Source organism: Epinephelus lanceolatus, chromosome 10 (assembly GCF_041903045.1).
Source record: "Epinephelus lanceolatus isolate andai-2023 chromosome 10, ASM4190304v1, whole genome shotgun sequence".
Classification (NCBI taxonomy): Eukaryota; Metazoa; Chordata; class Actinopteri; order Perciformes; family Serranidae; genus Epinephelus; species Epinephelus lanceolatus.
In genome coordinates this window covers 2,475,111-2,492,566 of record NC_135743.1, presented here as the reverse complement: position 1 = coordinate 2,492,566, position 17,456 = coordinate 2,475,111, and the positions used below count along the sequence as shown (strand labels likewise).

The 17,456-nt window shown below is 41.7% G+C and overlaps 1 protein-coding gene across 1 annotated transcript in view; it reads right to left on the bottom strand.

Annotated features, from left to right (window-relative positions):
- The window catches only part of cpne4a (copine IVa), a 116,875-nt gene extending 99,852 nt beyond the window's left edge, over positions 1 to 17,023 (bottom strand). Inside the window, exon 1 of the mRNA XM_033640977.2 lies at positions 16,834 to 17,023. The gene's annotated coding sequence lies outside the window, so the exon portion shown is untranslated. The remainder of the gene's footprint in view (positions 1 to 16,833) is intronic.
- Between the last annotated feature and the right edge of the window lie 433 nt (positions 17,024 to 17,456).

Genomic DNA, 17,456 nt, shown 5'->3' with positions numbered 1-17,456 from the left:
GTAACAACATATTTCATAGATTTACAATAAGACTGATGACATATTAAAGGTCCAGTGTATCAGAGTTAAGGGCATTTAGTGGCGTCTGGCAGAAACTTTTCCTGCTCAGAATTCCTTCATTGTTCTTTGTTCAGGAGCTGAATTATCCAGAGGTCTCTTCCTCTCAGAAACAAACAGGCCAGCTGATTTAAACCAGTAAAAACCTGTCCCTATCCAGAGCCAGTGTTTGGTTTGTCTGTTCAGGGCTACTGTAGAAACATGGTGGTGCAACATAGTGATCTCTGTAGACGAGGACCTGCTCCCTGTGTGGATATAAACAGCTCATTCTGAGGTAACGAAAACACGTTTCTTATTTTCAGGTGATTAAACACTAAAGAAAACACAGTGATTGTATTAAATTTCTGGCAGTATTTCCCCCTAAATCCTTCACGCTGGACCTTTAACATATTGAGGTGTTATCATCTCAAAATCCTGTTCAAAATCCCTCGGTCACATCTTTTTAATGAGTAACTCAATGGAATATTATGGTAAAAATATTTGGCCAGTCAGTAGTTTATACACAGACGCCATTTTGTATTTTAGCATTTCTGTCATTTTTTTGTAAATGACCAAGAACATACAAATGCACTGAGATGCTAACAAGCTAAACGGTGTGTCTGGACGTTGGACAGTTACTGTGTCTTATTGAAAAGACAGAAACCAAATGTTATGATGACGCTGTGTTCTCATTAAACTTAATAAACCTGAGAAGGTTTTTTTTTTTTTAAGAACTAAATACAGGAAGTTTTAGTCTGTTGTTTCTTTCTCACATCCAACCCGGTCTCACACCAAAGTCGTCGAATGCCGGCGCTTGGTCGGTGACTTCCGGCGTCAGACACTGACGAAAAAAGCCGACCTTTCATGTTGAGATGATGCGATGATGTGACGGCGCCCGGTGGCCTCAGGGGAAAACCAGCCAGGTGACAATGCAAGTTAGGGGGGTGAAAGTCTGACTCCAGCAGGAGGGAGGAGGGGTGGATGGGTCCAACAACACCTGACTTTCACCCAGAATGCCAGTGTTCACTTCCTGTACGACTGTAAAGCCAAACCCTGTTCTTTTTTCCTAAACAAAACCCAAAAAATGTGAACTTAACGTAGTGCTTTTATTTTGAAAGAGACTGTACGCAAACTGTACATTTCCTGTGAAAACAGAAGTGTATTTTGAAAACAGACAATGCATGTAACAGGCTGAAGTTGACACGGCGTCCCAGAACGTCAACAACCAACACACCCAGGGTACCTTGGACGTCATATGTGGACGTGGACCAAACGTCAGTAGTAGTCAGTAATAATAGTTCTTATGTGTAAACTTTTCCGCCACAGATACAGATATTTTCAGCATCCAGCGTCACCAGTCTGGAGCCACCAAACAGAACAGAGCATATTACACACACACACTGCTGTAGGGTGCAGAAAAATACGTCCTTTGGCACACAAAAACTGTCGGGCTTTTTTTAAATTTGTCATTGCATGTTTGTGTAATAATGTATGATGTTTGAGTACAAACTAATATCTATGAGACAACAATAACAGTGTCTCACAGTCACAGGAGGGGCCTTAATGGACCACACGCCGCTGCCTCACAGTGTAAATGGATTCGTGGTGACAAGCACTGTGAGTTACAAGTATGACAGCACCATCATCATCATCATCATCACTCCAAACATGCTGAGTTCAAAATAAAATGTCTTCCACCAGAACATGTGAGCTGCAAACAGAACGACAACATAACCACTGGTCTTACTTTGGGAGCAGCAGCCATCTTATAATAAATTAAAGGTACACGACAAACTACTCTGCTGTTGTCAGACTGTTGGGCTCCTCCTGTCAGTCACACTCAGCCTGTTACATGAAATGAGGCTTTGCATTAGACGTTATACACTCCAGCTGTAACCAGCTGACAGCCAGCTGACTGGATCGATGCTTCTGATCACTCACAACAAGGCGGTCCATTTAAATCTGGCCTCCTGCTCACTGAGCGCTGCCACACCAACACTGCCTCACACTGCTGCTGCTGACAAAGCTGTGCCTCCTCCATCCAGCCTCCACCTTCCTCATTCAGAGTCCCAACATGACTCTGAGGTTAAAAATGTATTTCATGTCTTGCTTTGGGCCTGCTCTTTTAAACCCAGGAAGGGTTTTCTGCACTGTGCTCCCTGTTTTGGTTCAGCACGCTGCCTGTCTGATCCAGAGAGCATCTTAAGAGCACCAGCGCCAAACAGAAGTGTGTTTCATTTGTTGCAATTAATGGTTAAATCTACGACGAGTGTTTGTGACTGAACTTAAGTAGCTCTTCGTTCTGCAGGAATCTGGTCTCATTTAAACCATCATGAAATGGTGCCATGCCATCGCTCCAACAGCCCATTATTACAAAACCCCAGCAGTCTGAGAAAAGTCCCTTTGGATCAAAAGACCATTTGTCCGACAGCCCATCATCCTAAAAACAAACCACCATTGCTCCACAAATACACACACAGGTAGACATATCCATGGCCCTGTATTCTGGTCATAGTAAGAAGGTCCCATGATGTCATTCTGCATATTAATTGGCTGTGTGCTTGTGTTTTGGAGAGTGTGTATTTTTGGAGCAGTGGGCGTTTGTGTTCAGGATGATGGACTGTCGGACAGATGGGCTCTCAGTGCAGCGGGACGTCTTTCGTACTACTGGGGTTTCAGAATAATGGGCCGCCAGAACAATGAGCAGTCTTTCATTAAACCTGGTTTACTCGCAGTGTCTCCAGGTAAACAAGATTTCCTTTTTTTTGTAAACATGCTTAACTAGTTACACAAACAGATAAGAACCACCACTACCACCACTTAGAATATATAGCGTTATAATAATGATAATAATGACTTTAGTAAGGACACAGAGAAAGGTCCATAGCATACAACATAAACAGAACCAACACACATTATGTAAGTTCATATAAAAAGGCATAATTTAATAAACTGCACCCACCAACAGTCTGGATGAAACCTGACTGAGCTCAGCTCACGTCGGTCAAGGTCTGGATGATATAATTTTCTGCAACCGAGCCGCACATATATCAGATATTAAGATTTCATATTAAAGCAGACATTTGGCTGACACTGCACCATCATGTAAGTTTAAGAAGCAGTCTCATGCCATCGTTATAGGCCACATTCAGTCTTTGCATGTTGCTCTCTCTATATATATCTTATCTTACTATATAGTGATGAAAACTCTGTGTGTGTGTGTGTGTGTGTGTGTGTGTGTGTGTGTTCCATGTTTTTCTGCTCACTGACTTGGTCAATCCATGTGAAATTTGGCACAGTGGTAGAGGGTCATGGGAGGATGCCAATGAAGCAATATTACATCAACTGGCCAAAGGGGGGCGCTATAGCAACCCATTGAAATGTCAAACTTTGAATGGGCATATCTCATGCCCCGTATGTCGTAGAGACATGAAACTTTGCACAGAGATGCCTCTCCTCATGAGGAACACATTTGCCTCAAGAACTCATAACTTCCACTTATATAGATTTTCCGCCATTTTGAATTTTTTGAAAAACACTTCAAATGGATCTCTTCCTAGGAAGTTTGAGCGATCTGCATGAAACTGGGTGAACATAATCTAGGGACCAATATCTAAAGTTCCCTCTTGGCAAAAGTTGGAAAACTTACTAAAACTGAGCTTCTATAAGGCAATGAATATTGCGGAGGGCGTGGCTCATCACATAAAGGTGTATAACATCTCAAGGGTTTCACCCATCACCACGCAACTTTGTAGGCATATGACCACACATAATCTGAGGGGACCCCTCCATTATTGACCCCATCAAACAAAATGGGGGCGCTAGAGAGCTCATTTCTTATCTAGGCCTAACCGCCATATGGATTTTTACTAAACTTGGTAGATATGTAGAACAGGACGCCTCAAGGTGACTGGAGAAATTTAACTCTAATTGGCAACTGGGTGGCGCTATAACAACAGAAAAATGCTTCAAAATGGCTAAAATGCGACCGATCGCTGTGGCTCCCCCTGTGGACCAATGTTGGTGTTTTCTTCTAATGTTTGGTATGACTAAGTCATGGTATGGTATGCTGTACATAATCACGGAAACTGTCAGTGTGTCATTCTGTCAGTCAGTCATTCTGTCTGTCCCACGTTTTTCTACTCACTGACGTGGTCAATCTATGTGAAACTGCACATAGGCATTGAGGACTGGCATAGGTAGAAGGTGACAAAGCTACCAATGGGTATGGACTAGTAAAAACAAATAACAATTATTAAAATAATAATCAGAATTGTTTAAAAAAACTACATACATCAAAATAAATAATAAGGATAATGTAGTAAAACAAAATGTAGAATTTAAGCACACATTTGGGACTGTGTACAGCACACTGTCCTTTATGTAGGCCCTACATTTCCAAAGCATCCTCAGTGTTATCATTTTGTTTTACAAAGTCCAGAAACTTTTCCCACATATCAATAAACTCCAAAGCCCTATTTCTCATTCTATAGGGGAGTTTTTCAGGAGCCAAACTCGCTGTTAAATCTTTCAACCAGCAGCAAAGAGACGGTCGACACATTCACACAGGATCAAACTGTCTGGAAACAAGCAGAGCCGAGGACTTAAAGGTTTTGGGGATGAGGTCGTCCGAGACACAAACTGCAGCACCGACCTCCAGAATGTTTTAATGTCAACACACCCTCGTAAGCAGAGATACAAGGTCCCCTGATGTGTGTCGCACTTAGAGCAGCGGTCAGAAATATTCAGATCGTATTTGTTTAGTTTCGTAAATGTGATATTTGTTCTCATTTACCTGATTATACTGTAGTAATCTCAGTGGAGTATTAATGGTTTGAGCCTTTCTCTAGAATGTCCTCTTGTAAGTCTGAATCCATCCTCTTACTTTCAGTGTCGTCCTTATCAACCAGCGGACCGTATACATTAGTGATGAGGGGTCTCATTTATAAACACTGTGTACGCACAAAACGAGGCCTGAAAGAGGCGTACGCCACTTCCCACGCAAAAGTTGTGATGTGGACTTGATGGGAGAAACTTTGACACATGCTGACCAACACTTTGGAGACGGGAAACTGGCGACACAGATGGTGAGGTGGAAGTCTTAATGTAGAAATTGTCGAATATTTTTGGGGGCACGCTGTTTTTGGCTTTTGTTTGTGTGTACATTTTTAGTTTGGATCCTGAACATTGTTTTATGAATTAGAGCCCGACTTTTCCTGAAGCAGTTCCCTATAGAAAAAGCTTCCAGTGTGGACAGTGGCTGCTGTGACTTTATGTTCTCAGCTGTTGTAGCTGAAGTTGTACAACAAACTGTTGTTAACACCAACCCACACAGACAGTCACATTACAGATTATTGTATGAATTATAGATTTGTTAATGGATTTTCTGTGTGAGTTAAGGTATTTTAAAGTGGTAAAATATGTTTGGTTTAATTAAGGGGAAAATTGAGGACTGCTGTGATGATAACTGCACATTGTAAAGTGATTTTTATTCACACAGAAACCCATTAAAATTGATTCATGATCTGATGAGTGCAGCACATAAAGCAGGATTCTTCTTCCTCTGTTGCTCCTGATCAGCCCTCTGTAACCTGGAGCAGCAGCAGAGCTCATTTATCTGTAAATTGGAGTGTGAGCTCAGCAGGTGGATGTTGGGTGGAGGTGCTGAGCGCCTCTCAGAGCTGGAGCTTCACAGCAGCTTTCAGCTGTTCAGCCAAGCGGTGGATGAATCCTCCCACCAGCTGAGGCTCGCTGCGCGCTGACATCCAGCAGCAGATTAAAGAGCTGCTCATGAAAATCACATCACACAGATCCCAGTACAGCTGCAGCACTACAATAGAGTTAATAATTCATGTCATTCAGAGACGTTCGCTCTGCTTGCTGTCAGCTGGCGGTTTCTGGGTAACGGCGCTGGTTTGTGCTCAGCGGTGGAACAAACAAAATGTTTGTGGTGAACAATAACAACTGTCAGAGCTTCATACAGATGCTCAGCTCTCTCTGCTGCACTGTTTCATACATCTGATCTGTCGACCTTTTTATAGTCCGGAAACAACAGGCGCTTTCACACCAAACTGTTCTGGGGACCTCCTCAGACGAACTGAATGCTGGGGAGCTCCCTCAAGACCTGCATACCTTCAAGGGCTTTTATTTCTGTTCACATTCAAACGACTAACAGGAATGCTGAAGTGACGCACTGTAAACTGGCCCTGGGTTGGTATAGCAACAACACTTATACTTCGCTTTACATATGGATCTCTGCTGTCACACAGAGCCCCGTTTCCACCGAGCGGTCCGGTTTGATTCAGTTCAGTTCACATTAGAACGCTTGTTTTTCTGTCTCCACAGTGTACAGTTGTGGATGGTCCCAACAGAAGCGTTCCCATGTTTGGTCCCCCCTCTGTTGGGGTACCTAGCACACAGATCTGGTACTAAAAGGTGGAGCTAGAAACCCTGCAGTCTGATTGGTCAGTAGAGGACACTCACTCTGGTTTTATGTAACCTCTGTTCATACATCAGTAAACTACAACTATAAAATGAAAGAGAAAAAAATAACTTCATTCACTGGGCCGACTGCCGGCAACTTTTAAGGTGGAACGTTAACTTGTAATGTTACTCAATGCATGAGTTGATGACGTGAATCCATCAGCACACCTTAAATTTCACTGTGACAACTTTGACCATCACTTTAGTTTTTATATGACACACACTTTTAGTAATGACTTTAAAAATATAGATTAATTTGGAGCGGATTATGTGAAGGTCATATATTCTAATCCTCACTTCCTGTGGGCTACAGCAACACTAAACCCCTGAGCTTGCCTGAGAAGGACTAAATGCACAAAGCTGCTATTTTTAAATATCCCATGGAGAGAGACTCTCACTGCAGCCTGTTCTATTTTGTTGTGAAAATGTGGGCGTGCAGCCTCGTTCTGTGGACGATAAACCAGGTGCAGACTTCCATCTGTGTCACCGCTGATGAGGAAATACAGCGAGTGCTGGACGGAGCAGTGAGTGACAACAACCCCGCCCACATTTAAGAGGACTGTCTGAACAGACCGAGGGTCTAGGTACCATGTCTGAAGGGTTACTGCTGGTTCCAAAGGGACTGGACTGAAAGGGTTTGGTGGAGACGGGGTTGAAGTGGCCTCCGTGCAACATAAGCAGTTACATATTACCAAGGGCTGAGGGCAAGTAGAACAACTGATGAAATGCAGCATTAATGTGAAAAATGGTTGTGGCTGTTAAAAAAAGAGAGAGAAGGTACAGAAAGAGTAGGATGTAGTGGCATCTGTTACAGATGGCAGTCAGCTAAAACTTCTCCTGGTTAGAATTCCTTCAGTGTTCAGGAGGTTTAACTCTGACCAGAATTATCCACAGAGGTCTCTTCCGCTCCAAAACAAACAGACCAGCTGATTTAAACCAGTAAAAACACTCACTACATTTCCAGTCACAGTGAAGTGGAGCTCCAGTCCCAGCTGGACGAGGACATCTAACTGGCCTACTGTCCTTGTCCCAGTATACAAGCACGGGAGGGGAATCCATTTATTGAGCCAAGTATGTGCGACTCCTCTACGATAGGTGGAGATATGCCCCCTTTCAGCTTGTTAGTATTGGACCTTTTTCCTGTTGACCTATTACGTCACAGACCAAACAATGGACAAACAAGTTAGCTACAGTTAGCTAGCAGCTAACTGCTACCATGGTGGACAACTTTACAGCTCTGTACATTTGGTGCGTCCACAAAGTCACGGCTCTGGATGTAGATTTCTCCATGTTGTTACCGGCTTCTTCTTCTCTTACACATTTAATGCTGTTGGATTTCCGGGTCAAAGCCCGGGGCGGAAACTGTGGAGCATGCTCAGAGCACCAGTGTTTTGAAACTTCCTATCTGCTGCTGTGTGTTGTGGTTAACATAGAGGCGAATGTTGATTAGAGGTCTGTGATGGGAGGTGATACTGAGCTGTTTGATTACAGGAAGGTTCAGATCGCAGGTCTCACATTAACACTGCTCAGGTCCAGATATGATTTCAGCCAGCAGCTGATAATGAGGCTCGTTCAAACACTTAAAACAACGTAAGTTCATGTTTTTCTGACCTTCTGTGGTCAGTTATACGTGTTTTGTCTCAGAAGAAAAGAAGGAAGGACTTCGTTATAAAACCACAAACACTCTGATCACCATCTCTCTCTGACCTTAACAAGGTAGTTATAGTTTACTAAAGTTGACTGAACAAACTTCGAGGTGACGGATCATTGAACACACACACATGACGACGTGTTGTTTTCCCTCCTCCGTTCAGCGTGTGAGTAACACTAAACACTACAGTACCCATGATCCTCAGCAGCTGTTGCTATGGAGACAGCTACAGTGTGTGTGAGATGAGTGTCTGTGTACGTCTGGAGCTGAAGCATCATGTGCTGTTTGATCTGTAACTGTGACTGTCACAGTGATTCATCCTCTTCATCACCTGCTGTATAAATAACTACAGGCTGCTTCTGTTGTCACGTCAGCTGACTGTGAAGCTGTGAAATACTCATCTCAATGTGACTGATCACAGATGGTGACATTCAGAAATATGCTTTCATGTTTTTATTTACAACCTTTGTGTTTCCAGGAACCAATGAGCCAACGCACCAGAGTTGCCTGAATGAATGTTGGCATGTACGTCTCTGTAAACCACAGATATGTTAAAACTTTATGTTTCAACAACACTGTGGTTAATGTGTGGACAGGTTTAGGCACAAAAATCACATGGTTATGGTGAAGAAAGATCGTGCTTTGGCTTAATATACCCAGTTTGGGGGGCTGGAGACACAATATCTTGGTAAAAAACAACCAGTTTACATGGTGCTATGTGTCCCGGAGGAAACATAGCACCACGAATCACTACAAAACATCCACGTTTGGTGCCCATAGGGAGAGGGAGTGAGTCGTCATCAACAGTGAGTTGGCCATTTTGGAAGGATAAAGTTAATGGAACGTCTTTAAAGGGAAATTTCGGTTTATTTCAACCTGTCTCCTATCGTCCTAAATTTGTTTCAAGTGACGAGTGACATAGAAATAATAGTTAGCATGTTAGCCGTTAGCCTAGATACAGCGTCAGACCTGTTAAAACGTAAGTGAATGGGCAACCTTCAAGTGCAAAGTTAGTCCACTAAACAAGCTTTTTTTCACAAAGACCGCCTCATATCGTTAGGATAAATGTCAGAGAACATATAGAAAACGACATTGTAAACGCGTTGTCTTACCTTACTGGTGTGCTGCCATGTTTGTTTACCATTTAGCTCTGCTTTTTCCTGAAATCTCGCGAGAACACGCAGCAACAGCTGGAAGGCAGAACTGAACAGTAGCCTGAAAAGTTCATTCATTTATTTTCATATATTTATCACAGACTGATATTTTGCTCTGACTTTTGAGCGCATACATTGAAAACAATGAATTTGAAGGCGCAAAGAGTGCGGCACGTGTTCAGCCCCCAAGGCGCTGATCACACAGACAACAAAACAGAAAAAAGTGTTTTTTAAACTCGAGGAGTTCAGCACACTCCAGCAAAAACGCTGGGCGCTTAGAGAGCAGAAACGTGAGGTGCGTAGCAACATAAAAACAGCGAGCAAAAAGCTGCTAAAACGCTGTCTGTGTGACTAAAGCCTCAGAGGACATCAGGACATAATTGCTTTCTAAAACTCCTCACTTTTCAAAGACAGTCTTTAGTTTTATCAGATCCTACAAAAATTAAAAATACACATCAAACAACAGCTGGGGCCTCAGGAGGATGGACAACATTTGAAAGTCGTCTTGTCCAACACTAAAATAATAAATGTACTATGTATGACTTAAAGAGAGAACTGAAGCCAATCATTAAAAGTCAGCCCAACACAAAAGTTACTTTCCTTGGTAACTAATTACTTTAAAAATAATTGTTAAAGTAATTCAATTATTTTTGAGAGACGTAACCAAGCAGGTTTTACTAATTGCTAATTTTCGATAGCTGACTCAACACTGGTGTTGAGTCAAATCACCAGAGCGAACCTGAGGCGGTGTGATGTCTCAGCAGAGGAAACTGCTCACAGAGCACAGATGGTGGAGGCGCGGGGGGTTAATATCAGCCCAGCAGCCACGACGCAGGTTCATCTCATTCAATCACATCCAAACAGCTCGGCAGCAAAGTGTTAAAGCACTAACTCGCTACAGGTCCCTCCACCACTCCGACCTAAACACCCTGAGTCTGCACATTAATACCTAGAAGACATGTGGAGATAAATTCCTCGAGCTGCTGGACCGACTGGAGACGTCGATGTGTTTGTCAGGTCACTGGGAAAAACTCCCATCAGTCCCTGCTGTGGCAGAAATAGACTTCTGCTCACTGATGCTGTTTTATTGATGAAGTGACACAGATCTGAAGTCAAAACTCCACATCAGTGATTTTGTGTGTTTTAGTCTTTAATCTCCATCAGTTCCTTCCAGCCTGCAGCCACTTCATTATATATAACAATCAACCTGAGAATCTGTCACACTTTAGTCTCTGTGAACACCGACCCTGTTGGTGTGTTTGATAACGCTCTCACTCCTGGTTTATCTAAGTTTGATACTTACCTTTGGATCCTGGATTCTTACTGATAACCTGGATAAGACTGATATTGATTACTGCTGATACACTCGCTGCTTTCTGAGTTACATCATGATGATGTAACTTTGATTGAAAAACTAAATCTATCAGTAACTTTCAGGTCTCTACAGGCTGATTTTCACCCACACAAAGTGAAACCAGCTTCTGCCTGGAGGAAAGAAATCTAAACTCTGCATGAAGAATTTAAAAATGATAATCGGATGACGTACATGATGGTTACAGGACGGTCAGTGTGTCGAGTCCAGATCAGACCTGAGTTTTATCTGTGCTTCATGTTTCAGAGGTTTTTATCTCACCTGCACAGACCAACATTCACTTCTCCTCTCTGAGCCGTTTATCTGTGTTCTTTATCTCTACATCTCCAGCGCTGGACTTTAAAGCTGAAGACCGATCCAGGTGTCAAACATTAGAACTTTGGGTCTGTTTTCCTGGTTTGAGTTGGACCTGTATAGTTCCAGTGAAGGGACTGTGTTCAGGTGTCCATACTGTGTACATGTTAATGTGAACTTCACAGTATGTTCCTCTGTTCCCGAACCTAAAGCTAACTGTAACCTTACAACCAAGCAGAGTTCAGCATTTTGGCCTTTGCCATCTTGTTTTTGTTTTTTGTTTTTTTCTGGAGCCAGAAGTGACCATATTTGGGCGAGGAGCGAGGGGTGGATCTGACTGAGAAACTGAGTACAGTATCGGCAGACAGCCTGTCACTCAAAGTGGCCCTGCTCTTAAATATGTCTAACTTCAAAGGCAGATGTGCCTTTGTGTATCAGCTCTACGCCGTAGCCTACACACGTGGTCTATGCTGTCGTGAGCATTCATACTTGTGCGGTGGTGTGTCTGTGTCACTCTGCAGCTACACCTCCAAAACACTGGTCGGCGGTGGAGGTTTCTGTGAAGTGCTGTAAAGTTGAGTTGATTCAAAACACACATTAAACACACGTTAAACACACAGTAAACACACATTAAACATGTCTTAATAGAGACAGTGTCAAACACAAATCAGCTTCACTATAACTCGCAGCATTCACAGACAAACACTTGTCTTTATCTGGACACATTTTCCACACAAATACAACATGCTAACGTTATTAGCACAAGCCTACGGCATTTTACATTGTATAAATTAGCCTGGCAGCTAGCAGACTTCTCTCTTCTCGAGCCAGGGACAACAGCAACATTTAACGTTACAAAATTTGGCTCCATTACAGCTCACGAGGTTCACTGATAAAACAACTGTCTTATACTAAACACGTTTACCAAACAAATACAACATGCTAACGTTATTAGCACAAGCCTATGGCATTGTAACCCTCTTTTCTTGACTTTTAGCGTTCCCCAGTTCTTCCGGGCTGTGGGTAATAAAGCAGGCTACAATATATCGTTGTTTCTCTCTCTCTTTTAATTATCGCCAACACGGTAGACAGTAACAGCATGCTCCAACTTCAGGGTACAACAACTTCTCTCTCTTACTCATTCAGCACGAGGCACTCACCGTGCGTCACTAATACCTGTCCCCACAAAACAAGGGCAGGTAGGAACCAATTCACTCATACAAGGGAATACAATAACTACTTAAAAAAAGAAGTGCACATGAACATATAAATGAAACAATATACTAAGTACTATAAATGACAATAAAATAATAATTAACAAGTAACTCAATGATGTCGTAAAAATACTATTACTTAAATATATTAATAATATATGTACTGTACTGCTTAATAAAAAAAAGACACAAAATGACACAATAACTTAAGTAATAAAAATAACCTAAAAATATAATGTGCAGTAATTACAGTTACAGCATTTTACATTGTATAAATTAGCCTAGCGACTTGCAGAGATTTCCTCTGCTCATATGAAGCCAGGATAAATCACACACAGGGCTTAAAGGAGAAGTCCAGTATTTTGCACTTTGAGCTCCATGTCTGGGTTGTTTATGATGAAATAGAGCGGCTCAGACCAAAATTGTGACAACTGCTCCTTTTCTGAGAATTTGTCTTTCCCCTGCCTGGCTTAACATTGCTGCCTATGGCCATGTGTGAACCTGTCCTCACACCACCCTAAACGTTCGTTTTCAAAGCCATGAAACTCACTGAGTGGTCAGTGGCATTCATTGATCTGACATACAAATCATAGCTCCTTTAAATGCTATTTTAGTGGAGGCTTTATTGTCTTCACAATTTACTGTTTCTTATCTGTGAAATTAAAGTAAATCAAAGCTTTGTTTCCACTGAGGGAAATGGTTTCAGCTTACAGAGACAGACAGGAGGTCTGCGGCACCACGACGTGTAGATACATTTCTGGAGAGGTGCACGTCAGGGTACAGTGTAGGTTACGGCAGAGGCTCTGCATCGATGCAGAGCGTATGGCATAGGTACTCTGAGATGATATTATCTTCTGCCTTCTGCTCAGAAGTGATGAATTTAAAGCTCACAGCAATTTATTACAATGGGGTCAGCCCTATGTTCCCATATTTCTAGGACATTTTCAAAATTAGGTCTTGTGTTCCTACATTTCCCTTCAATTTAAGCCCTATCCTCCCACAAGCGTTAGGGTTAGGGGGGATAATAGGTTGGGTGTAATTGGCTACCAAATTGGGAGAAAGGGGGATAAAATCTGATACAAATTTATGAAAAAGGAAATGTGGGAACATAGAGCTGTAGGAACATAGGGCTGTGGGAACACAGGGCTGTGGGAACATAGGGCTGTGGGAACATAGAGCTGTGGGAACACAGGGCTGTGGGAACACAGGCATGCTCCCAGTACAATACAGTCTCTGGTTTTTGTTTGATATCCAGTGTCAGCAAAAATGTTGCACATTTCCGATGCTCCATTAGCTTGTTTACTTGAGTACATGAATGTCACTGTCACACTGAACATCCCGCTGAGCCTCGTTCAAACTCTCAATATTCTATAACAAATAAGAAATGAATAGTCCAATATTCATACTGAACAGCCAAATCTGATTCAACTGGCATCATTCTGAGTCGGGTACAAGCTGTGATAGAAATACAAGAGCTCAGACAAACACACCTCCTACTCTACCTCCTTTCTACAATCAGTCAGCAAAACAAAAGATCTGCACCAAAACTGCAGATTCTGTTGGTCAGAATACATCTGAAAATATCTCAAATATCACCGAAGAAACATCAAAACAAAACGTGACGTTTCTTTATATCAGTTACTGCTACTGATAGTATGACTTTTTCATAAAGCAGTTCTGGGTAAACTCCCATCATGCATTTGCACTTTAAAAGCTTTTATGTGTTCTGCTCCGTTCACTTGAGGTAGCCTTCAAAAAGATCTGAAACTCAGAGAATCAGTCTCTCTGCCTGATGTTAAAGTAGAAGGGTGAAAGAATCGGTTGGTGCTTTTGATTGTGCAAAGGTATTTTAATATATCTTATAACTATATATATCTAACTTATCAATGTTTTCTATCATTTTATTGTGGTTTTTGTTGTTTGAGACCTTTTTTACGCTGCTGTCTCGGCCAGGTGTAGCTTGAAAAAAGATCGCTGATCTCATCTGGTTAAACACAAATAAATAAAAATTAAAAAAATATACTGGAAACTAATGCACACACACACACACACACACACACACACACACACACACACCTCCTGACACACACTGTGAGGGCATTACTGGAAAACACTGACACCATGAGAGAAAATGTTACTGCGTACTATGAAAGCACAGGAAGACAGGAAGCACGTCATGTGTCTGTTGCATCATGGGAGAACTGCTGTAAAATCAATAAGATAATCAACTTATTGATCGACACTGATGTGAATAGTTCAAGAAGTCAGTGACATGTCATCAAAGAAATGTCATTCAACACTTTACAGGCACCCTGTCATGTTTGTTCTCGTATGCCAGCACACGGATGGTGAACACACACAAAGGTGATGCACATTTAAAACAGCGAGAGGAGACTGCACAGTCCCACTCAGGAATAAAACACGGGCCGTCTTTTCCCTCAGAGCATCACATCAGTGCCACAAATAACCAGAGAGTCCCCATCATGTTATTAATTCAAGTGTAAGAAATAAGGAAAAAAGACTTATTGAGAACCAACAGTGTCAACACTGATGCTACGTTTATCTCATTTTAAAATGACTGTATTCAAAGTGTACCTGTATCGTCTGCTGTTCAGGTTGTTTAACTGTTTTGTATATTTCTTTTACCATAATGTTTTTTTTTTTTTACTATTCTATGATGCCTAATAGCCCCAGGCAAAGGTGCTTTAGATGAAAACCAGCCTTTCAGCTAACTCGGGTGCATTTACATTTGTTTGAATGTTGATTAATGTACATTGTCACTTTTCAAATGAAACACAAGTAAATAAACATAGTAATGTGTTGACAAAGGCAGGAAGAAGATGACAAGCTAGCTAGTGAACATGGATGTAAACATGTTGGTGAAGATTCTCGGTCATCTGAGGTGCTATATCATAGGCAACTGAACTGAAGAAGCCTCTTGGCTGAGAGGTGAAACATCGTCAAGAAACTCAAACAAGTCCAGTTGCCTACGATATAGCACTTAGGAGTTTAACAATCTGAAGCCTCAAACAGCCTCTGAAGAAACCTGACAAAATGTCCTCACTTTTACTGTAACTGCAGCTGGTCCTCACTTAGATAGAAGAACAAGATTGTCTGCACACACACACACACACACACACACACACACACACACACACACACACCCATATACATTGCTGCACAGTTAATTAACGTCCAGGATTCAGTGATCCGTTTTCTTTATAATGAAGCTATTTTCCTGTTTAAAAGGGACCTTTTAAGCTTTTCCTTATTTTCTGTCACTGATATAGTGAAACTGAACTGAACTGAACCGGACTGCTCGATGGAAACGGGGCCAGTGGTGTGAACCATCCATCTGCATCTCTCTCTCACACACACACACACACACACACATTCACACACACACACCTTTACCATTATGTGCATTCAGCTGATTCAGGGAACAGAAAGAAATGCTAAAACACGTTTCTACAAATACAACTAAATATATCACAATATTATTGAAATATTAGAAGAAATCCTCCAAAATAAAACATAAGCTTCTGTAAGGAGGCAACATATAGAAATACTACAGAAACCACATCAACACACATGTAGGAAACACTGAGAGAAAATATCACGACTAAAACTAATGTACTCTGTAAGAGAGACCGATAACTGACTGACACTTCATATAAGAAAAAGATCATAAAACATTAATAATAATGTACTGTCAATAAATGGTTAATAATTAATGACTAATGACTTTATTAATTATGCTTTATGGATCAGTTACAGGCAATTAGTAATTATTTATTGTTACAAAAAGGATTTTTCACAACCTGATGAGTCTAAAGTTTTCCGATAAACGTCTTCTGACTCATCGATGAAGCTTTAATAGATTATTAATAAACCATTAGTGATATCCTTTAAAGCATTTAAAAACACCTCATATCAAAGAAAAGTCGACACACAGAAAGTCACAGCAGCTGAATGACTGGCTGATGAATAAATGAATGAATGAGGTTTTCATTATTGTGTCACACAGCTACACCCAGCCTCACAACACCACAACACACTGACACCATCAGTCTGTTTAAGCCAGATACAGAAACCTGTATGTTCTCAACAAGTCCTAAAATAAAGAAAACCAAGTCAAATTCATCTCACGATCACATTTTCAGACCTTCAAATTTCATAAATCACAAAAATCTGAGTAAACATGAAGTAAATGTTCTAAAGTCTTCTCTTCTGTGCTTTCAGTAAATTTAAACATCAAAATAAAATAAACATTTGTTCGTCTGAACGCCACAATAAACTCTGAAATCATCAGCAGACTTTCCACCTCACACAAATTCTTCCTCATCATCCTCAGAGGAAGAGCACCAGCTGTGCAGCTGAAGATGTTTGGTTTGTAGATCTCACTATAGGAATGTTCCTGATTCATAAAACACCAGCAGAGCACAGATCATATCAGATCACAAACATCAGCACAGCAGCAGTGAAGAATGTTTTAGTGATTATTAAAACATTCGCTCAGCTCAGACAGAACAGCCGAGACGTCCGTGTGAGAACATGATGGAAACATGTGGAGAAATGAAAACATGATGAAATCACATCTTCATCCTGTCACTGAGAGTTTGCTGTTACCTGCTCAGAGGTGCATGAAGAAGAAGAAGAAGCTCAGGAGTCAGAAAAGCATCAGAAAGTTTCCAGTTTCAGCTCAGACGGACTGAACTGAGATCAGCTCCACGCTGACGGACACACAGCTTCTTCATCATCATCCTCCTCCTCCTCCTCGGGCTGCTGGAGAGCCTTTACAGCCTCCAGCCGCCTCTCACAGCTTTATAGTGGGGGAAGCCTCTCACACACACGGCGGAGAGGAGGAGGAGGAGAAGAAGGAGAGAGGAAGATGAGGAGGAGGAGAAAAGAGAGGGCTGTGGCGCCTCCTGCAGGCCAGGCACAGGAAGCACAGGCCAGGGAGGAGAGCCGGGCTCTGTCAGTGGAAACACAACTGAACAAACTCTGTGAATATAAACACACACTGAACAGGAATTTAAACGCAGCACTTTTGTTTTTGCTCTAATTTTTTACAGGTTTAAGTTAAAAAAAAATTATTTCAATTTTTTTTTTTTTAAAAGATGATTTTTTGGGCCTTTTTTGCCTTTAATGGACAGATCAGTGTGAAAAGGGGAGAGAGAGGAAGCAACATGCATCAAAGGGCCACAGGCTGGAATTGTGCCTGGGCTGCTGCAGCAAGGACTGAGCCTTTG